The sequence below is a fragment of the Phyllostomus hastatus genome, unplaced genomic scaffold (genome assembly GCF_019186645.2).
Source record: "Phyllostomus hastatus isolate PE091 unplaced genomic scaffold, TTU_PhHast_1.1 phas_contig_58, whole genome shotgun sequence".
Lineage (NCBI taxonomy): Eukaryota > Metazoa > Chordata > Mammalia > Chiroptera > Phyllostomidae > Phyllostomus > Phyllostomus hastatus.
This window is the reverse complement of record NW_025333916.1, coordinates 18,422,239-18,445,142: the sequence shown is the minus strand read 5'-3', so window position 1 is coordinate 18,445,142 and position 22,904 is coordinate 18,422,239. Positions and strand designations below refer to the sequence as shown.

Genomic DNA, 22,904 nt, shown 5'->3' with positions numbered 1-22,904 from the left:
CTGGAGTGGCTGTCTGTGAGCCGTTAAACCCAGGCACAGCCGTGCTTCCCTGAGCTGCACAGGCCTGCTTAGTGTTGGTGCACACTGTTGAGGTTAGACTGTTGGCTCCTTTTCTCTACATGCTTTCTATCCATGAGAATCATTCACGTACAATACTAAATTTCAACTTTACATGGAGCAAGCTTTGAGTGGAATGACCACAAAATTATAACTATGATAAGACATTTTCTCAAACTAGGTATCTTTAGTAGTCTGCTTTCCAAAACATTGTGGGGGGGAGGGAGGGAATATGCACATACAAACAAAAATAAAATTTAAAAGGGATTAACATAGAGAGCCAATAGGAACATTTAAGAGGACATAAACTCTAGGGACCTATCCCCAGCTCCATCGCTTTATTAGCTGTGTGTTGTTGGACAAGTTCGTCTCCGAGCCTCAGCTTCCTAACGTGTGAAATAGAAATAATAACAGGCCTACGTTTCCTGGCATTGGCCAGGCATCTGAGTCACAGTGCTCAGCAAAGTGAAAGCTCACAATACATGGTCACCTTTATCACGTGATTCTTACCAACCTCAGCTACAGGACTTGCTGGTGCTGACTTAACACAACCTATCGAGTCACCTGTGCATATGACTAGAATTGGCTTCTTGTTCACCTTGTCACTTAGAGGCCACAGTCTGCAGGCTCTGTTTATCCTGACTAAGAGTTTCCCGATGACATAGCAGTTACACCGAATCATCTATTTGTTTAGCTCTTTGCTTTTTGCTGCTTCCAAATGTCTGTGGATTGATTTGTGTGGGTCCCAGAAATGTAATCGTTAGTTGTTTGTCTAAAGAGGCTTCTCTCTGTGTTTGTTTTTACTAGAAGTCAGTCCTCTGAACCTGTGGTTTGCAAACTTTCCTTCTGAGCACGGAAGACTATTTATCAAACAGAATCTGACAAGCAACTCCAGTTCTGCAAATGAAACAGACAAAAACAGAGCTGTGCCGATTATAAAAGAAGGGGTTCACGGGGGCTCCCCTGATCCAGCCATGCCAGGTAGCCCCTAAAATTCCCCCAGGAACTGTCACGTCCTGTGGAACACGCTCCAAAAACACTGATCTCAATGGCTCTTCTAACCTGGATCTCACCACATGGTCTGAACTTGAGTCTCACTGGTGAACTCCTGCTTCTCAACTCCCAGCTTCATCAGTAATGACAAAGAGACCCACAGAACCACGATCCTTTGTTTCCTAAATGTTCCTAACGTGGCTATGGTCTGTGCAGATACATGGCCCCTTATTTTTAGGTTTTACTGACTGAACTCTGAGTTACAGCAAGTACCCGCCCCCCAAGGAACACCCCAGGATGACAGTGATTACATGGCTGTGCCCACCATATGTGTGGTGCATGATATCATCATTATTGGCTTCTGGAGAAGCCAGGTTCCATTTCAGTTTTTTTGGTACCAGTTAGGCCATGGCATATAAACCAAGGCAAGCCAATCTAGCAAAGATTCAAAAGAATAAACAAATAATTGTCAATGAAAATGCCATTCCAATGGTGGAATACACTCCTTACAATGTTTACAAATACCAGTAGTTTCGACACTTATGAAATGTTACAGGGACAAAAAATTAGAGAGAAACTCAGACGAGGGGATCAGCATACTGCAGCAGCTGGGGAAAGTCATCGCTTCACAAAGCCCCAGACTAGGAAGCAGGCCCCTCCTCCCCCGTTTAATTGCTGCCGGGCGGAAGCATGACATCGACTTAACTGTGGGAAGGCAAGAAGGTGAGGGGTGCTTGTTCGGGGTGGTCTGAGGGAGACCAGCCAGGAGTGATGGGGTGGGAGCCAACCAACAAAAGATCCCAACCAATCGTGAGGAAAATATTTCCTCCACAGAAAAAGTTGTTTCATCTCCCAGGAGAATGGCTGGAAGACTCCCAGCCTGAGTCATTCGGAAACAGCTTTTACGGAGCACTCCAGAGTATCCCAGGGGAGTGATCGGCCCATGATGCAGGAGGAGACTTCATGACCAAGTGGGTCTTTTCCAGCTCCAACTCCCATGGTTTCTGGAACCTTCTGCTTCTTCCCCAACACACTGTGGCCAGTGTGACTGAAGCATGACTGTCAGGATCTTCCGGTCTGAGCATTTTAAGGCCTGGGTGTAGCTACAAACAAGGCTCTGAGGCCTCCCAGCTGCGGCCCATGAGCCTGGAGTCCCAACATCCATGTAAACAGCTCCACCCAGACCAGGAGCACTGAGAAAGTGGTGGGTGCAGGGTCCCCGGACGGGGTGCTGCCCAGCCCAGGCACTTGGCAATCAGGCCTCAGTGAGGGGCATGGCCTGGAGCCTCTTACATTTCCACATGTCACCAGGGGACTGCTGAAAGCGTGTCCCTTTCAACATCTGCTCATCAGATCTGCTCTTAGGAACCAGTAGTAATTGTACCTACTCTGTGACAGAAGCACTGGCAAGGTCTCACATCCCCACAGCTGGCTCATGAGTGTATCAGATGCTATGTCTGCTCACATCTAATTATGAATCTGAGCCCTAAGTGATACTGGTCACCTCCAGAGATGGCCACCGGACAGCCCTCAGGAACGCGTCGCTGAGTGCAGGTGGGAAGGCTGCTTCTCCACCAGCTCTGCTCGCCCTCCCGAGGCGGCACCAGCAGGACCCACACTGGACCGATGGTGCCGTGACTAGGCGCCATCACCTGGTGCTGCTGACCACATGCCAGCGCGCTATGTTCCTGGCACCTGTTCACTTGGCTCGGGTTTCTGAAAAAATCCACGTCCAGAGATTTAGTTTTAAGACAAAAGAGCCTCATAGAAAGTATCTGATTAAACATCCATATTTTTTTCTGTCTTACTTCAAAGTTTTTGTTGGGTGCTACAGGTTGTTAGTATATCACCAACTACTATTGTGTGACAAAGTTCCTCAAAAGTTAGTGGCTTAAAACAACTGTGTATTATTTCTCACAATTCCAGGGGTTGGCTGCACGTGGAAGGCCGGCAAAGGTTTCATTCACATGCCTGGCAATGAACGCCACCTGCCGAGGGGGGCACCACAGCTCTCCTCCTCTGGCGGGTGAGGGTCCCAGGGCAGAGTTGCACCAGGGCAAAGGAGGAGCTCACAGACCTCTTGAGGTCAAGGCTCTGGAACTCACACAATACTTGTGCTGCATCTATCACCCCGACGAGAGATATCAAGTCGGAAGGCCAACCCAGATTTCAAGGGGTAGGGAAATAAAGCGCCAGTTTTGGATGGGAAGAGCTCAATGGATGTGTGACTGTTTTAAATCTACCACATGCCAGCATCTCCCTTGCTGGGTTGGAGTGACAGGGGTTCTGGGAAATGGCCGTGAGTTCTCTCCAGTCAAAGGGGTCCCAGGACAAGTGCCAAATGCCATGTCGATGCTTGAGGAGGCACTGTACACATTAGCCTGTTCAAGTCTCTGAGAAGTCCCGTAATAAATACAAAACTTGTTTAACTTTGTTTAATGATGAACAAAAAAGTTTATAAAAGACCATTTCTCTGTAACACCATTTTGGAAAGCTCAGTCATGAACCCTGAATTTTTGGAATAGCTCCAGTTTATCACACTTTTTCTTGATGCCTTACGAGATGTCCCATAAATGTCACCTACGTTTCCAAAATACCTTCTACTGTGTGGAAGTGGCACACTCCACTGTGAGTCCTGAGTTGGGGATTATAAAACTAAAGGCTACCAGTTATCTCCCAGATTAGACATGAAGAAACTTCCATTTGAAATCATCTTTTTTTAAATTTATTTTTTAGAGAGAGGAGAAGGGAGGGAGAAAGAGGCAGAGAAGCATCGATGTGTGAGAGAGATATCAGATGCCTGTCTCACAGCCCCAAATGGGGACCCGGCCTGCCACCCAGGCATGTGTCCTGACTGGGAATCAAACTGGTGACCTTTCAGTTCGCAGGCTGGTGCTCAACCCACTGAGAAACACCACCCAGGCCTCAAAATCATCTTGATTAGCACTAGAAAACTTTCCTTAAAGTTGTATTCACAAAGGTTTGGAGTCTTTTTCTTCTGATACATAGTTTTTTTGAGCATTAACATTAATCTTGATTCCTATAGAACATACATTTTAAGATTCACTCTGACTAAACTACCCAAGTTTAAAATTCAGTGAAATAACATAGCCCATAGCAGAACGGGAGGCCACAAGCTATTCCTTCACAAGGGCTGACAGCTTACTACAGAGCCACTCAACTTAGTAATCTGCCCATTGGTCACCAATCTGTACCCTCCGTACAATTTTCTGCTGAATCAGGAAGAAAACGATCATCTATCTGCAAAACCAGGTTCTCCACTGAAAGCTTGTGATCACTCTGATGTGGGGGGAAATGATCTAATGCTCTGGTGGGAGCATGAGGGCCCCGACGGGGAGGGAAGACTCATGTGGGCTGGGCAGCGTCAAATCAAGGCTCAGGGCCATTACAAGGGCACCCACCAGATGAGGAGGAGCAAACGCCGTCTCCCCAAGGACCAGGTGCCCACCGCTGTCCCTGTGCCAGTGCACAATGGAGGCAGGCTGCAACACTGGGTGCTGAAGAGGAAGCTGAGCAAACATCTGTGTGCTTTGGTATTTTCTCTTGAACTGGGGAGAGTGAACGACAAGGGGTAGACAGAAGGGTCTATGCTTCTGGCTGCTAGATCAGTGCCTCACCATTGATTATTCCTACATTCATTTCAAATAAAGGGCAGATTTTCCCAAAGATACATGGCAATCAGGGGCCAGTTTATCACATCAGAAGCAAGGTATCCTAACATTTCTTTCTTTGGCATCAAATGCTTGTGAGTCTTTAACTTACTCGATGAGGTCATCAGGGAAACATCTCCCGGAAGCCCGAATGTGGTTTCAAAGGATGGACTAAAAGTGAATCTACAGAGAAAGGGGAATTCCATGGCAAAGGCAGTCTGTGAGTTATAAAGGAGGATGAGAAGAGGATGTGGGGATTCACGACTGCACCACGCAAGCTCCATGAGCCCCACTTACCGCCTTGCACCTAAGTGGTTTCTACAACGGCAGGACATTTGATGGGAACTTAAACATGAGCCTTTTGCCATGAGTGTGGGAGACACTACAGGCAGGGATGAGGCCCTCAGGACTTCCACAAGCTGCCATCCCTCACCTGCCTTCGCGGCCTCACTACACCTTGTGTTTCGGTCACACCAAACCACTCGTGGCTTCCTGACCTGGCTTTACACCTTCAGGCCCTCTTGCCTTTGCCCACTCTTGTCTCTACCAGAACTTCCCCTTGCCTCCTTCATCCCGTAGTGAAACCAAGTCATTCTTAAGGCCCATATCCAAGGTCACAGCTCTGGGATGCCTTCCCCAAATGGCAGAATTAACTATTCCCTCCTCTGTTCCCATATAATCAGTTTGTTACAGTGACAATGACCTCAGCTGGTCTCTCATGGCCAGGTTGGGAGCTCTTTAAGGACAGAGACATTGGTCTGAATGATTAGTCATCTAACAGCATCAAGATCTTTTCCCCACAACCCCCTAGACGACACTACCAGCACAATCAACATTAGGGTACATTTCCTACGTCATCAGGACCACTGTATGAGTGTAACAAAAAGGAGTAACAAGATGCATGTGGCAGAGATTCTTTTTAAGGTCCACTCCAGCTCTGGATTCCACCTTCTTCCCTTCCTTCCCCAGGAATTTCCCAGAGCAATGAAGGTGGCTCTGTTCAGACTTGGCTGACCACAGACTTCCGTCAGATTTTTGTTTTCATCCAGATCTGAGTGCATGGAAAAAATATCGTAATTTCCTTATAGGCCTAGTTATAATTCTGTAGGCTGATTAGCACTGCGGAAACCTCAACGTATAAGGAGCCTGACAATACAGTTACTCCATTTGTTACTCTAATGGCCTCTCAGTGTCTGTTCCTGAGGCATGATGTCATTTCAGAAACAACATCTAGCCGCCTCTCAGAGGGCCTCCCTGTATCTTCCCTTCCCACGTTCAGAAGCAGTGGTATAAAATTCTCAGTAGCTTTTAATTCACTCTGATAGCTGTCAGATACTGACATAATGTAAGGACACTCTATTAAGGATCTCGGTATGTGCTCTGCATCTGATCATCTTAGGTACCTTTCTCTAGAGTGAGCTTGTGTTAGAAATGTTAAAGCTGTGCACTTAGCAGGCACTGTCGGTGCCCCTCAGCACCGCACCCCCATCAACCCAGCTCCCCATTCCTGCACATGCAGCAAGCACCCAGGACCTCCAGCAGAACAACCGCCACCTGAAGGAGCAGACCGTAAGGGTTGGCCTCAAGAGCAGCCACCAGTCAATGGCAGATGTGAGTCAGAGGAGACATACCCCAGCTTGCTGGCCCCTCCAAGTGGATGATTCTGAAGGCTGTTTCCTAGAAGTTGAGGACTGAGCAAACAGCTTAAGTGCATCCCTTTATGGGCTCTCCTCTCCTTTGTATTCCACATCCCTGTTCCCTTAATGCTTTCCAGGATTACCTTCCTAATAACCTCCTTGTGCTTGAATCCATAGCATAAGATCTGTTTTGGGGGAAACTGGTCTAAGAAAAGTACCAATACTGAAGCACCGTGACACCAATAAAAGCAGGCAGGCCCATAGGGACACCCGCATTCAGGTGTAGTAAACTTTCACAGTAAATAAAACACAGTCAGGGCATATTAGGGCTGAAGAACCTTTCCGTGTCATAGTCACAAAGAGTCTGACAGGCTCAGGAAGCAAACTGAGCTGTCTTAAATCTCTGGGAGTTACTGTGTTATATGTGTTCTAACAATGGATTGAATTTCATTGGCTGTTTCCAACTTCCATGGTATTAAATTTCCTTTTATTCTTCCCAGCACCATATTTCCAATAACCCCTGAAAAAAAAAATGTACCCCTGGGGAAAGATATTTTGCTATCTTAATAAAGTCTTTCAAGCCTTAGGAGACAATCACCATATTTTCATTCTCAAAAATATTAATTTTACTCCCTGAAAGAATCTTATGAAAATATTTGTATTTCTTGCCTGAGCTCCCTGGGAGGTGAAGTTGAAAAGCTAGCTAATAAAGAATAATCCCAGTCAGGGAGGAGGAATGGGTTCAGTCTGGGGAGCACTGCATTAGAAGTGCCAATGGGACACCAGGGGAAGACCCCCACCAGACTGTTGGCTCTTCGGGTCTGCAGCCTGGAGGAGAGGTCAGTTGGGGGCAGTCTGGCCCGTGGTTGGCAGCTGAAGTCACGGAGGGGCTAGATAACTTGGAGGATGCAAGGAGCTGAAGTCGAGAAGGAGAATCAAGGATGATTTGGACACAATGATTAAGGGACAGGCAAGATAAGTAAGCCGGTCTGACAAGAAACGTTAGGAGAAGAGAAAAAGGTTAGAATCACTTCATGGGGTCAATGAACGCTTTTTTATGAGCCAATGTGTTGTTGATCATTAGTACTCTGTCAACAGGAGCTACAGCATGTCTGCCTTAGACAGAGAGGGGGAAACGCTGACAGAAGTGCCAGGGCAGGAGGCAGGGTGGGGACAGGGTGAGGGAGGACAGGGGGGTGCTCACTGGGCAGAGCTAACTTCTCAGACGCTGACAGTCACAACCAAGAAGTCTCATTAGAACTCCCAACTGTGTTCTTTGACATTTCCACATCTGACTTCCCCTTAAAACACAGGACAGTTTGTATGTAATTAACTATTACTGAGAAGACGATACATGCAAAGTTATGCACCCCAAGAAACCTTTCTACAAAAATGGAACAAGATCACAAATTATCATCATAAATGACAATTTCACCTAAAGAGAATGACATAGAAAATCACAAAAGAAAGTTCTGGTCAAGATGGGTGGAGTAAACATGCGTCACCTCCTCATACGACTACAGCAAAAATTGCAACTCGACTACAAAACAAGTATTACCCAGAATTGTCAGAAAATCCAGTTGTATGGAAGTCTGACAACCAAGGATTTAAAGAAGCCACATCCATCCAGATGGGTAGGAGGGGTGGAGACACGGGGAGACATGGTGACGCACGGAGACGCACGGAGAGGTGGAGAGGCGCGGAGGCACAGAGACACAGAATGGGCAGTCCCACATCCAAGTGTGGTGCATTAAAATACGGTATCAGGAAGGACACCTCAGGAGTGAATGATCCCAGCCCCAGACCAGACCACCCAGCCCAGGGTTCCAGCACCAGGAAGATAAGTCCCCATAACTTCTGAATGTAAAAACCAGTGGGGGTTGGGGTGGCAGAAGAAATTACAAGATTCTAAAGGGCCCACAATGGACTTAGGACTCATGCAGACTCACCCCTTCTGGGATTCAGCACCAGGGCAACAGCTAGAAGGACACCGGTGCCATACAGGGAGAAAGTGAACTCAATGACAACAGGGTATGTGCCGGAAGACAGCTTCTTCCCCTGCCAAAACTCCAGAGGACAGGCAGTGGCATTGTCCCCTCTGTGAGTCCTTCCCAACACAGAGCCACAAAGCCCTGGCACAGGTTGCCCCACCCGGGTGATTACCTAAGGCCGCACCCCATAACTTACAGGTGAGCTTTTCTATAATTGGCCACATTACTAAGACAGGAGTCAAAGCAGCTCTACCTGATACACAGAAACAAACACAGGGAGGCTGCCAGAATGAGGACAAAAATAAATATGACTCAAATGAAAGAACAGAATAAAACTCCAGAAAAAGCATTAAACAAAATGGAGGTAAGCAACCTATCAGATGCAGAGTTCTAAACACTGGTAATCAGGATGCTCCAGGAACAAACTGGGTACTTCAATAGCATAAAAAAAAAGACTTAGGCAGAAATGAAGGTTACATTAAGTGAAATAAAGAAAAATCTACACAGAACCAACTGTGGAGGGGATAAAGCTGAGAATAAAATCAAAGATTTGAACACAAGGAAGAAAAAAGCATTCGATCAAAACTGCAAGAAGAAAAAAGGAATTCAAAACACTGAGGAGAGGCTAAGGAGCCTCTGGGACATCTCTAAATGTACCAACATACAAATCATAGGGGTGCCAGAAGGAGAAAAAAAAGAACAAGCAATTGAAAACTTGTTTGAAAAAACAATGAAAGAAATTTCCCTAAATTGGTGAAGGAAGTAGACATACAAGCCCAGGAAGCACAGAGAGTCCCAAACAAGATGGACCCAAATAAGACCATACTAAGACACATCATAATTAAAATGCCAAAGGTTAAAGATAAAGAGAAAATCTTAAAAGCAGCAAGAGAAAAGTAGAGAGTTACCTACAAAGGAATTACCATAAGACTGTCAGCTGATTTCTCAAAAGAAACATTGCAGGCTAGAAGGGGCTGACAAGAAATATTCAAAGTGATGAAAAGAAAGGACCTATAACCTCAATGACTCTATCCAGCAAAGCTATCATTTAGAATGGAAGGGCAGATAAAGTGCCTCCCAGATAAGGTAAAGCTTAAGGAGTTCATCATGGCCAAGCCATTATTATATGAAATGCTAAAGGGAATTATATAAGAAAAAGAAAAAGATAAAAATGATGAACATTAAAATGGCAATAAATTCACAACTATCGACAACTGAATCTAAATAACAAACTAAAACAAGCAGAACAGGAACAGAATCACAAATATGGAGATCATTTGGAGGGTTGGGAGAGGGAAGGCAGAGAATAGGGGAAAAGGTACAGGAATTAAGAAGCACATATTGGCAGGTACAAAATAGACAGGGGGATGTTAAGAAGAGTATAGGAAATGGAGTAGCCAAAGAACTTACATACATGACCTATAGACATGAACTAAGGGGGCAACTGCTGGAGAGAATGAATGGGTGCACCAGGTGGAGGGGGGCAAAGGGGGAAAAATTAGGACAACTGTAATAGCATAATCAATAAAATGTATTTTAAAAAATAAAATCACAAAGAGAAAGTACAAATGGCCATTCTATAATACTTAGGAAAAGCATTCAATTTCATTAGTAATAAAAACAGCAAAAAATAAGATGAGGAGTCATTCTCACTTCCCCAACTGTCATGATATAAGGATCCAATGATCCCAAGGGTGTGATAAAACAAACCCTTACACTGCCAATGTGAGCCAAACTTCCCTAGATACACGGTATTTTAAAAACTGAACAGATAGCCATAAAAGAATATTCAAGATTTGTATTTAATGGTTTAAAATAAATCTGAAAACAGCTTAATTATCAAAAATAGGTTAAAATGATTTAAATATGTACCATAATATAGAATATCCAACCACTGAAATTCTTTCTTTAACCAGAAACTTTCAATGATATGGGAAATTTCATAATACAATATTAAACAAAAAAGTAACTGAACATAAAGGTTGACACAGGGTAAGTGCTCAGCTCCGTGAAGAAAAGAAGGTACACAAACAGGCTTTCTTAGGGACTCGGCCTCTGGACTGACAGTGGTGACCCCGAAGAGGTCCTATTGTTTTTTCTCTGAATGAGAATACTTTTCTTTATAAACAGAGATTAGTTTGATAATCAGGACACATATAAACATCTTCTGACAATTCTAGCCCAGCCTTAATAATAAATACGTAAGGGCTAGTGCTTGGCTTCAAGGGTATACATACCAGCATTCAGGGACACTAGGGAGGACTGAGGTGTGACCTTTGGGCAGGTGAAAAACCATCTTTGCTTGCAGAAGCAAATAACAGAATATTGCAGCAGCTAAAGAAAAGTTTAACTCCTGGGGGTTTGCCCCAGGAGCTCTCTCTGCAACTAGGGTCTCAACAAAATGCCTGACAATTTCTAGGACAGACTTAAATGTACCTGATTTGAGTGCAAATAGTCAATAAACTAGGTACCCTGACCTTGAATGATAATAAAGAGCCCCTGAAAGCACTTGACCACCAGCCTAGGTTGACTGTCTTTCTAATCCACAGCTATTCCATGAATAAAAGGGGGGGACGAATTGGACTTCAGCTGAATCAGGGATAGAGTTTGAAAATGAAGCAAGAAAACGAAGCAAGAAGAGAGAAATGTGGTGAGGAAACAAGAGAGGAACCAACTTTTTCGAATTAGTCACACTAGAGGGCTAAAGTGGGGTTCAGTCACATTTGCCTCGTTACATGAAAGGGATGACCTATGCTGTGAGTTAATGACAGGAAGTGTCCATTTCCTAACACAACTTGGCTGTGTGTATAGAATAATAGGGATCAAAATCAGGTACAGTTCCAAGTCCATCTGAGCTTGCCAAGTACTTGTAAGAGTTTTTCATAGGCTGCTCTGGGTAATCCAAGGTACAGAAGGGGTGTCGGGGACAACCCTATCTTCAGAGGTTGCTTGGCACCCTAGCCTTATAACTAGTGGTTGCCCCCCGAGTGAGAACACAAGATAGGGGAAGGGTTACACAAATTTTATTTTGGTTATTGAATTAAACCAAAAGGAAATGCAGATTAAATCAGTATTTAATTCAGAAGAAGTCCATTTATGGTAGGAAATCATGACAAAATTTCCAAAAGCAGACATGGTGTTTATGGGGGATGGATCTCAGAACTTTTGAGCTGCACTACAGCCTTGTTCGGTGGTGAGCAGGACTGCCATGGTTTAGCATGGGAAACAGAAAGGGGCCCAGGATAAAATGTACACAGCTCCTACTTACCTATATTGACAAGCCTCATATAAAAGCATAAACATACTTCACACTGACAATGAGGGAAACACCTCCACACCATTCAGCTGGGGTCAGTTCACCTCCTCCCATTCAAAAAGCAATTTAAAAGTGGATCGCTAAAGCAAAAAGCTTTCGATGTTAGGATCACGGGCATTTCGCCATGCAGACAGAACGACAGAAGGAGTACCAGCTTGTGTGCCAAATCTACCTGCTGGAGGATTTAGCTGTAGTCTTTTTCATAGCCCTTGACTTCTGACTAAAACAAAACTGCACAGTTACTGATGTGAGATCTGGAACATCCTTACAGACTAACCCCATTGGATGGAGGACCTGAAATCCCTGTGGAACAAGCCATCAGACAGAGGACCAGATTCACAGGAACATGGACACTCTGGCCACAGCAGCCCCAAGAAGAGTCCCCTTCCCAGGAGGGAAGCACGCATTCTTCTTCATCCTGCCTTCACTTCCTCCCCCTGAAACAAATGATTTTTCCTGCTTCTCAAAAGAATGAAAGCCACTACATGAGAATTCTCTTAACACTTGCACTTGAAGCTTATCTATTGCAATCCCACCCTTCCTCTGCCCCAGCTGCCCCAGCTCCTGCCCAACACCAGCCCATGGGGCACCTGCCCACCCCAGGCAGTGCTTCACCAGTGAGCCCACCCTACCCTCCCACTTCTCCCTCCAGCCCTCACTGTTTCTGGCCAGTGAGCATCCTACCTGGTCTTCTGGCTTCCAGTCATTCTGCTGCCTGTGGTTCCTTCTTACTGTTTAACTTCACTTCTCTGCTCAAAAGAACGTTCATGGCTTTCCCAGTTATAGATGGGTCATACTCCTAAAACTCCTTTACAAACTGGAAGTTATACTTCAGCCCACATTCACTCCTCCATTTGCCCATTTACTAGGCACACAACATGTGTCAGGCACTGTGCTGAGAGGCCTGCAGCGTGTCTGAAGTGTGGTCTCTTCAAGTGACTGGTGCAGAAACATCAGAGAACCAGCTCTACGGTCTAAGCATCATTTATCCTCTGTCCATTCAACAGGTATTCATGAGCACCTACCATGCATCAGACACTCTACTGGGCATCAAGGATGTAATGAAAGACTCAGACCAGCCCTCAGGAAGTTTAAGGCCCACCGAGGGAAGCAGCTTTCCGCAGGAAGAGAGCATTCCTGCAGGGGAGAATCCTCAGAACACTCCTATCGGACAGAAACAGGTCTAGCCAGAACTCCTTATCAGAGAAAAGGCAAACTATCAACGTGCAAGCAACAAAAGTAGAAACAGAACTACAGTCACTTTAAGTGTTTAATATATTTAATTACTTTAATTTGCTTTTTAAAAATCTTGCAAAATCACTGTCTTGTTTCCACTCTATTTTATCAGTTTCCTACCCAGAGCCCACATATTTGATTCAATTCACCCTCAATAAAGGCAGAAGGCTGTTCTGCCCTCTCTTATCAAGTGCTATACCTCTCCAATTATCTGCTTCCAAGTGCTGGTGGAAATAAACTTTATACGCTAAACCTAGAATTTAAAAACCTTAATGTTATAGCAGTGAAACTGTATGCAAGGAAAGCCACCTTTCTTTAGCGAAAGATTCTTCATGAAATTTTATGAAGTCTTCTGTTTAATACGCAAATATCCATTCTGCTTAATTCTTGAGTAGAGCTTACAGTACTGGTCAGTGCACTCTCACTCACTTAACAGCCTGGAATAGTACGAGGATGGCAACACATTTGCCGTGTTTCCCACTCAAAAGTCTGCAGGCGTCACAGATCATGTACTTGCAATGGGAGCGTTCTGACAAGGAAAGTGGCTTGGTCTTGCTTGGCACCAGCTACAAAGAGGCAGACCAGAGAGGTTAGGAACCTCACCACTATCACCTTGTGAACCAGCCAGGACTCACACCCAGATCAGAAGGATTCTGAGTCCAAGCCTCTTCTCCCACCTCTTACAATGCACTTCAGTGTCACCCAGGACACAGACATGAAACAAGCACACTGATAACCTTAATTGTATTCCCTGCTCCTGTTTCATGCATACACCAGTCAAAACTAAACATCTAGCCAGCAATCATGCACTTGGGAATATATGTCCATATTTCTAGTAATACGGTAAGAAGAGAGTGCTAATTTAGAAAGTAAGGTCAGAGTTCTCTGTAATCCAGATGCTGTTAATTCGAAATTGTCATTCCTGTGTATGTCTGACTTGGTCAAGTTTTACTGCATTTCTATGGGATAAATTCACAGTCAAGAATAAAAAAGACACCGAGAAGGCTGTTTTAGCTGGTTGAATCATCAGCGAGGGGGATTTCAAGGGTGAACATGACTTAGCTACTCAAGGCACTGGCGGAATAGAATTGGCTTTTCCCCAGAGCTAGATAAACAGGCCAGCCTGGCAGTGAGCCAGGGCGACAACCACAATGGGGGACTAAATCATCACTGGAACACATCGGAAATGTGGAGCCACTTAACTCAGGGGTGAACATGAGACTCCTTACATAAGGGGCAAGATGCAATCGGTCCTGTTTCCGCTCATGCGGACTGGGCCTCCGAGGAGAAGTAAACACACTGCTCACCAGCACAGACCTGCCTCTCCTGAGACTATTTTCCCCCATAGAACAGCATGAGTGAAAAGCGGGCCCCACTGCCAACCCCAGTGTCCCCTGGCTGACGGGCATCTGAAATTCTGGATCTGAACCACGCCTGATGGTGTTATTAGCTAAATTTTAAACAGGTTTATGAACACCTGGTTCAGAAAATCAGATGCAATAAATCCCTTATTTTCAACATATAGGAAAATGTATATATTTTTATTAAGGGTCTTTATTAATGCCACCTTCACTAGATAAATATGGAGCAGATACTTAAAGATCAGCAGTAACAATATCAACGATTAGCCCTCTCAGGACACCCGCCTGTCTGCGGCCGGCAGCCCTGGCTTTCTCATGAGAAAGAACTTTGCTCAACTAATTTCATAACTCATAAGTGTTTATAGTTCCCATAAAACGAAACAAGAAGAACCATGTTTCCTAATCTAATCCCAGCAGTCATTGTTAGAACAATTTAATAACATTTAAGAAGTCAATGGTTCAATTTGTGACCAAGAGCAATTTCTCCTCCTCTAGAATCTGTAAGTTAAAAAGACTGCCTTTCCACAAAGGAGATGGTGTCTGTGAAAATGCGCTACAAACCCCCTACACGTGGCAGACCCTCCCGAGTAGGAGGTGTTGTTTGGTCCCAAACCATACAACATGCTGGCTCCCTTGGCCTGAGCTACGCCCCCGCTCATCGTGAGGCCTTGATTTTCTTGAATGCACGCTCAACCCTTATTTAGTGTTACTAATATCTTCCAAAAGTGACCTTTACACATGATAATCCATAGAGTTAATCATAAATCACCTATTAGTCAACTGTTTTCAACTTTTATGTAAGTAATTCCTCTACTCAGCTGACACTCAGTAGCACGATGAGTACTCTGAATTGGCCATCTCTACTTCCCCTTGCAGGGAGAAAGGATAACAGCGACATGGTCCACAGAAAAGCTCCAAAGGCAATACAACTTAGTCAGCTATGCCCATTATAAAGCACTCTGAAATTTGTTTTTATGAACAGTAACAGAACAATTTATGTCGGAATTTGAAGCATGGAAATTACAGCATTAAATTTAACACCATTTATGAAACTTTACAGGGTCCTTTAAAACATTTGTGTATGCTCATCAAATGGTGTTTCACCCTGCCACCTCCCCCTCCAAAAACTGCACCTCTTTCCAGTAAGTTGGTGGCCACCTAGAAAGTGTTTCCAAAGAATTACCGACACAATAAGGGTGTCTGATTTCATTTACTTACCTAGTGTATCTGCAAGAATGCTGGGGACTCTCAGCGAGCAAGTTCAGGAGAATGTCACCTGGAGAAACAAATCAAACAAAATGTTGAATTAAAAAAAAAAACACATGTGTTTGTGATGTTCCAAATATTGTTCCCAAGCAGCATGTTCTTCAGCCTGCAACAGAACACAGCCGTGGGGGCACTGGTGAACCACACTGGGGGTGAACACCGGGGGCGAACACCGAGGAACCAGAAACACTGAGAGGCCGTGTGGAAGGTGCAGCCCAAGAACACACACCTTGCACTGGCTTTTCCTTTCCCCTCACAAAGGGACCCACTAGAAATGTTACTTGTGCCCTTGAGGGCGCTGGGTAACAACCACAAAGGCACAAATAACCCAGCAACAAACTAAGGAATGACATATGAGATTGTGAATGAGAAAACTATCCTGGTAGCACTCTATGTCTTCTACAATAACTCTAACTTTTTTAGAAGCTAAATTCACAAGGATGTCAAAGACTGGAGAAATGAAAAAAAATCATCATTAAAACTCGAACACAATAAACAGGAACTGAGAAGTAAGAATTAATTGAAGGATTGATCAGTCTGTTCAGAAATCATCTTCCTTTTGGTGTTCTCAGAGTCTTCAGGTAACCTTAAAAATTTTAAGTCTATTAATACATGCACAAATCCCAAAATGTCTGTTCAGGATTGCTTGGAAATATTCAAGAGAAATGGAGCAAATTTCTAACATAAAATATCACAGTTAACCACTAGTTGGAAAGCTGTTGCGCACCTAGGAAGGTGTAGCATCAGATTACAACCTCTCCAGACAGTCAGCATGTCCACTGACAGATGAGGAAACCAATGTTGAAAGAAGCAGAGAACCTTCCCCAACATGACACAGATCCAGGGTTTCCAAACAGGACTCTTCTACCCTGCCATGGGACCCCATGACAGCACACCCCTTCCACAATACACAGTCCTTCCATCACCTCCCAAACAGAAACCGGACGGGCCCTAGAACTCCGGAAAAGAAGTTGACTAACAGATAAAAATGAACTTCTGCTTTTTGCATGCTTCAAAGTAATTCCATCATTTCAAAATAATTAGCCTAACCATGCTATTTAGGACTATAACGGGATATAGCATATGAATAAAAATTTAGAAATAAAGGGTTTAGGGTTCAAGAAATATTAAAAACACAACTAGGGATAAAGAAATAGTTTTAACTCCACGTAAGGTGGATCAAACAGAAAACATTCAACAGTTTGAATTCTATTGATAAACAAGAAAGCAGAGAAAGGTTAAGCGCCCATCTTCTATAATGTCAAACTTTCCAATACACCCATCATAAACTTTGATAACAAAAATCTGTAATACCAGGCTGTGCATATCCATACTTATAATTCGAGGTTAAAGAGCCAGTGCAGGGCTCAAAGTCCCCTCTGTCTGAAGAAACTATTTTAGTTCAGTAACCAGCTCAAAGATACTGCACAAGAGGCATTGGGTTTCACTTCAAAAAAAATATATTAAAAGAGAATTCTGAACTCATAAGGTCTTTTGTTATAATAGCTTAGGGGAGCTATGATTTTATTTTTAAAAAAATGATTCTAGTAAGTTAATTACTAGTTAAATTCCAAGCAGTTCCCACAGCTTCATTTCACCCCTTTAGGGAGAGTCACAGGACGCCACGACCGGCATTCCTGTCGGAAAGCGGCTGCTGGGAAAGCACCCCAGGACCACGAGGAATGGGTCTGTCCTCCATGGAGGTCTCGGTCAGCACTGCGTGGCCTCTAAAAGTGAAACGGCTCACAAAGATACTCGAACTAGCACAGTCCAAAATCAAAGATAACATTTCAAAAACCTCTTTTGTTATATCCAACACAAGCAAAGCTCTGGACATCCCAAGATGGATCCCAAGAGCTTCGAGATTCCAGAGAGAGAAGGCAGGGGCAAGTGCTGATTCCCGCCCCACGTTTCCCAAACTCCCATTGCTGGGGAAAAGCACTTCTTAGAATATATGAATTTGGCCTAAATTCTGAAGAGAAAAGGGTACTTGGGAATAAGTTTTCAGTATCATGAAAAAGCTTCTCTGACAATAAAGTCTTATCTTTTGAAACTCCCAAAGTGATCAAAAAGATAAAACATGACAATTCTGTTACTGGGTTTGGTCATTTTACAGGGTGTTATAGTAATTTTTATTTTTTAAATGTTATTTCAAAAAATACAATAGATTAAACATATACTGTCACAGAGCCCTCCAAAGTTCACAAAATAATAGTGATTTTATTAGGCATTTACTGTCAGGCACTGCTCTATGTACTTGATGGGAATTAACTCATTTACTTTTCATAAAAACTTTAAAGGTAGGCATGAGTATTATCCCCAAATGAAAGATAGGGAAGCAGGCACAGAGATGTTTAAAGAACTTCCCAAAAGTCAGAAGGTTGCAAGTGAGTACTCACATACACTGTCACATTTAATCCCAACAACTACAGAACACGGGCTGGGCAGGAAGTTCCACCCCCAGTTTAACTCTGAGGGAAACAAGTCCTGAGGCACAGAGACTGACTTTTCCCAAGTCGAACTGCCAGACAGCACCAGGGTCACAAACAGAACCCATGGCGTCCAACAGCAAAGCCAGGGCTGTTCCTTTTACTTGTATTTGTTTGTTTTGTTTTAAATTCGGTTAATCAACATGGAACTCAATGCAGAGAGCGAGCCCTGCCTTTACTCTGGGAGAGGACACCGCAGGGCTCTCCCGTGGGGAGGGCGTCCAGGGCAGCGCACGCAAAGGCCTTACCGGGCTGCCCTGTCCCTGCTTTTCCATTTTTCTACGTGCAGTTAATGTCCTTCCCCAGCTGGCTGTTAAACACAGGGGAGTGATAAAAATTAGAAATATCTGTCTTCATCATTTATCATTTTGTCTCCGTTTTTATAGGTTAGTAGTCTATCTGGCCATTTAAATTATTTATAGCCCAGTAAATGGGAGGCACTGTTGACTCTCCCAAGTACTCTATTATAGAGAGAATGAAAATCACTATTATGTCACCCCAATAAATTCAATTAAAAAAATTTTTCAAAAGCAAATTACTGTTAGCTTTGAGTTAAAAATGTTGACTTCCCATTCATCTCCATTTGCGTCTCATGCCCTCTGGTCCACTTCCGGAGATGGGGAGGAGAAACAATAGATGCTTTTAGTGTCTGAATACCCACGTGGTAGGCACCAGCTCTGATTTATTGAATAGAAATGCCAAAAACAGGAAGCAGAGTTGTAAGACCCCCTTCTCAGTTATAACCTTTTGTGACTTGAAACATACCGGTTTTAATTGTTGCACATTACTCCATAATACTCGAACCAAAAAGTGTAAATTATCTCAGAAGTTAGTTTTGAGGATAAATTTCAGCTTAACTAAAGAAACAATGTCATATGAAACAGAGCCACCCCAAGTGGTCTAGGGTGCCTCCAGGTAGGCTAAGAAGCCATAGGAGGGGAAAGTCTCGATACCTGTCCTCTAACACAGGGTCCTCCTTGACCCCTGCAAGAGTTCACTACGCCCATCTTGGGCGAGAATGGAAGTTCTCAGGGCAAAACCCCACATAAGTCACATGACACTTTCCAATTCATATTCTCATTTGATCCACTCTAAGAGTAGAAGGGTAGCTGGAGTGGGGGTGAGGGCAGACACAGCATTTATTATTGCCATTTTACAGACCAGGAATTTGAAAAACTTAAGTGAAATCACACAATGAGTAAATGCTAGAATCTGGGCTCCAACCTGGGATTTCCGATTCCCAAGTCCAAGGTAATTCCAGCTAAGTGATATTGCAACAACCAAGACATGATGGTTTTCAACCACCAAACTTACTCATCAAGAACAGGGGCATGGATGGTCCTCCAAAACTTGAAGCATGGAAATGAATACCAAAGGAGATAAGCTAAAACCTACTCCTCTCGCAAACCACCCCTTCCACCTCACTAAGAAGTACTCTGTATTTCCAGCAGACACTCTCTCTAATGCTCTGCTTACATGTGTCAACTAAACCAGTAACTGTCCAAACCCTGCTTTACTATGGTCTGTTGATACACTAAATGCTTGAGGAAATTGGTTCACATTTTAAGGAAAGTTGGTGACAGCGTGATAAGCACAAAGAATGGTGTCCCATTTCTGCCTCTAAAGTATAAGTTTCTCAAAGACTTGGCTGGTAGGTTGTTTTTTTGTTTTTGTTTTTTTAAGTCAATGAAACACACTGACTCTAGTCTAACAGCAGGTCCAGGATAACCTTGCATTTGAGTCTGACAACAGGAGTTCAAGAGAAATGGGTCAGCCATTGAAGGACTGCTGAACCTTGCAAGATTTTCAAGGAAAGACATGAGAGTATCAAATTTCCCGGAGCTGTCTACCAAGCAGAGAGAGTGGCAGGCTGCCAAAGGCTGGACTGTGTTAACGAACTCGTGTGAAAGGCTGGGAAACTGAACCTCCACAAGGCCTGCCTGCCACTCCGCCACAGGGGGAATGACTGCAGTTCAAGTTTCCAGAGACCTCAACAACTATGAGCCAAATGTTGATCACAAAAACTTCCTTTTTCCCTTAAGGAAGGAGAAACTACTTCATTCAAAAATCACATCAACAGGAAGTTGTTATAGGGTAAATTTTAAATATCTGGGCACAACAAAATAGCCAGCAACAAGTCAGGTTCGATTATACTGCGTTTGCGACACATCAGGTTTGTGCATCAAAACAGTTGTTACTATGCACGCACAGCCAGGGCCATGTTTCTCCACATAACGGTTGGCCGTTTCCCGAGAAGGAAACTCACTCTGCTCACTCCTCTCTGCACGGCGCCTGGCATGGAGTGGGTGTCTCATGCGTGTTCACTGAATGAACGATTGGAAGACTGCATCAGGAGAGTCAAAAGCAGAGTATGAGGAAGAGAGAAATACTGGGTTATTCGGAGGGAGAAAATCATCAGGCAAGGATGACAGGAAGAATTCCAGCATGAGGAGAAAGCACAAACGATGACTCGCAGGCACAGCAGACGCCCGGCCAAATGCCTGGTCTGGACCAGCCTCCAGGAACTCCTTCTGCCCTGGAATACCCTTAAAATACGGATGGTGGAGGAGGGGGACAGGGGCAAGTGTGTATAATTAGAGGGAGCTTCAGGTAATTCTGAGAAACCCTCCTCCACACAGCAACTGCTCTTAATCCTCTTGCTCTTTAAGGAAAAAAAAAACAACCTTGAATACAAATATGTGATCATTTGCAAGAGGGCAACTGCTGTGAATGTTGCCAAGCACCAGCAACCAGCAATGCGTAGGCCTCAGCAAACACGGCCACCACCTGTGTGAGAACAGGTCGTTTAAGATGGGCGGACACTGGTCATCACAGGCGGACAGGTGAGCGCAGCCCGTGGGGGGTGAGGCAAACGGGCAGCAGAGGCAAACTGGGATGGGAAGTGCTGACAAACAGTGTCTCTGTCATTTCTTAGCAGCCTGCGCTCAAAATCTGGGCATGAACTTTAAGTAGTAACAGACCCATGTTTCTGAAAAACAGATGCCAAGATTAAAACTAGAAGGAAAGAAAGTTTGCTCATTAAAATTTCCAAACAGGGTAATGTGAACACGCGCAGGCTAAAGCACGCAGGGAGGGGCAGAAGGAGGTTTACAGCTGTGAGTACATGAAACACAGAGTTTAGTCTTGTGTTACTACTTATTAATTACTGCATTATTTTCCATACGAACAACTGCACACCTACTTTTGCTCCACCCAGTATACAGATCACGTGGAGACCCTGCTCCCAGGTGGGCATCAATGATAAACCCCGACGTCCAGGAGGAAGCCTGCCTGACCTGCGGACCGCTTCCCAAAGACCCTTGTGTAGAGTCACCTACACACAGGTGATGCTTGTTAAGGGCACAGAGCTGTCACACCATCAACACAGGCCAACTCACAATTTTGGAAATGCCTTTCCTTTAAAGGATTTGCCTGTAAATGAAGGAAAGGAACCAGAGAAAGGAGCCCTGGCAGGGTCGCTCGGTGGGTTACAGCACCATCCCCATATACCAAGGTTGCAGGGTGCAATCCCCGGTCAGGAACAACAGATCAATGTTTTTCTCTCTTTTTCCCTCTCTCTCAAACATCAATAAAAGGAAGGAAGGAAGGAAGGAAGGAAGGAAGGAAGGAAGGAAGGAAGGAAGGAAGGAGGGAGGGAGGGAGGGAGGGAGGGAGGGAGGGAGGGAGGGAGGGAGGAAGAAAAGCCAGAGATAGGGAGTCTGCATCTAAGCAGGGCCAGCTCTAGTGGTGAAATGGAGACTTGGCTTTTAGAGGCCTGGCTCCCCAGTCTAAAATATTTGCCGTTTCCACTATCTTACACATGCATAAGGACATTTATCTGTCCATTATTTTACCCACCCCAGTTGAAAAACACCTGTTGGGCACCTAAGTCCCTGCTGGGCATTGGGGAGAACCACACACATAAGGTACCATCTGCCGCCCCCACGGGAAGTGCCCTCTGTTGGCACTGCTGGGTAACCCTGCCGGCTGGTGCCCTGGCACCTCTCCCTCCTGTGTCCTCAACTGAGGGGTGGCCTGGCAGCCACTGCCTATACCACAACACCCAGGGCCACTGCGATCTCTTCACAGCCATTTGTATCTTGTGATTTGTACCTTAAGTTTCAGTCTACAGAATCAAACACTTTGCACTTTCCTAAAACTCGAACACTGGTGAGCAGGTAGCAGCATTTTGGTGGAGCAGAGCCAAAGAGGAGAGCTTCGATTACCCAACGCAGAGCCCCAAGGCCTGTGTCCTGTCAGCCTGAGTGAGGGCAGCTTCCGAATGCATTGCAGAGGAATAACATCACTGTGATGCTAACTGCATCCGAGTGACATGATTAGGCATCGACTACCTTCAGGGTAAAACATTTCAGGAAATTTGTAAAACATCTGTGTTGTAACAAAACAAAGGAACATGAAGCTTTAATAAAATACTTTCATAAGGCTTATGATAATGCTAAGTCTTGCTCAGTAATTTTATCAACAATGCATTTTATCAACAAAAGTAAATCCTAAGCACACCTCGGTGGTGGAGTCCAGTTGTGAGGCCTACTTAGCACAACCGCCGCCCCAGAAGGAAACAGAAGCATAGCCATCACCCTCTAGGCAGGGAGATAACAAGGTGGGCACTTACTCCTAAAATCTTCTAGAGCAATTCTGCTCACCTCGGCAAAGGAATATACACACCACAAACAGAATGAATTATTATTAGGAATAAAATATACATAACAGACACCTTATTACTGAATCAATGTACTTACAAAGTCTCCCAAATAAACCTTAAGTGTGGTGGGAGAGAGTGGGAACCAGAGAAATTAGAGAAAATGAAGGCAAATACATTAAAGTCAAAATAATGTGAAAACTGCGTGCGGAACAAGCCAGAGCTTC

General features: G+C 44.4%; 1 protein-coding gene across 5 annotated transcripts in view; it reads right to left on the bottom strand.

Moving 5' to 3' along the window:
* Positions 1–22,904, bottom strand: part of LHFPL2 (LHFPL tetraspan subfamily member 2) — a 145,933-nt gene that overhangs the window by 63,229 nt on the left and 59,800 nt on the right. For 4 of the 5 annotated variants that reach the window (XR_006786737.1, XM_045847990.1, XM_045847991.1 and 1 more), the window contains one exon: positions 15,481–15,538. The gene's annotated coding sequence lies outside the window, so the exon portion shown is untranslated. Of the gene's footprint in view, positions 1–8,307; positions 8,417–15,480; positions 15,539–22,904 lie in introns of those variants that run through there. The other variant, XM_045847994.1, reaches the window with a different exon arrangement.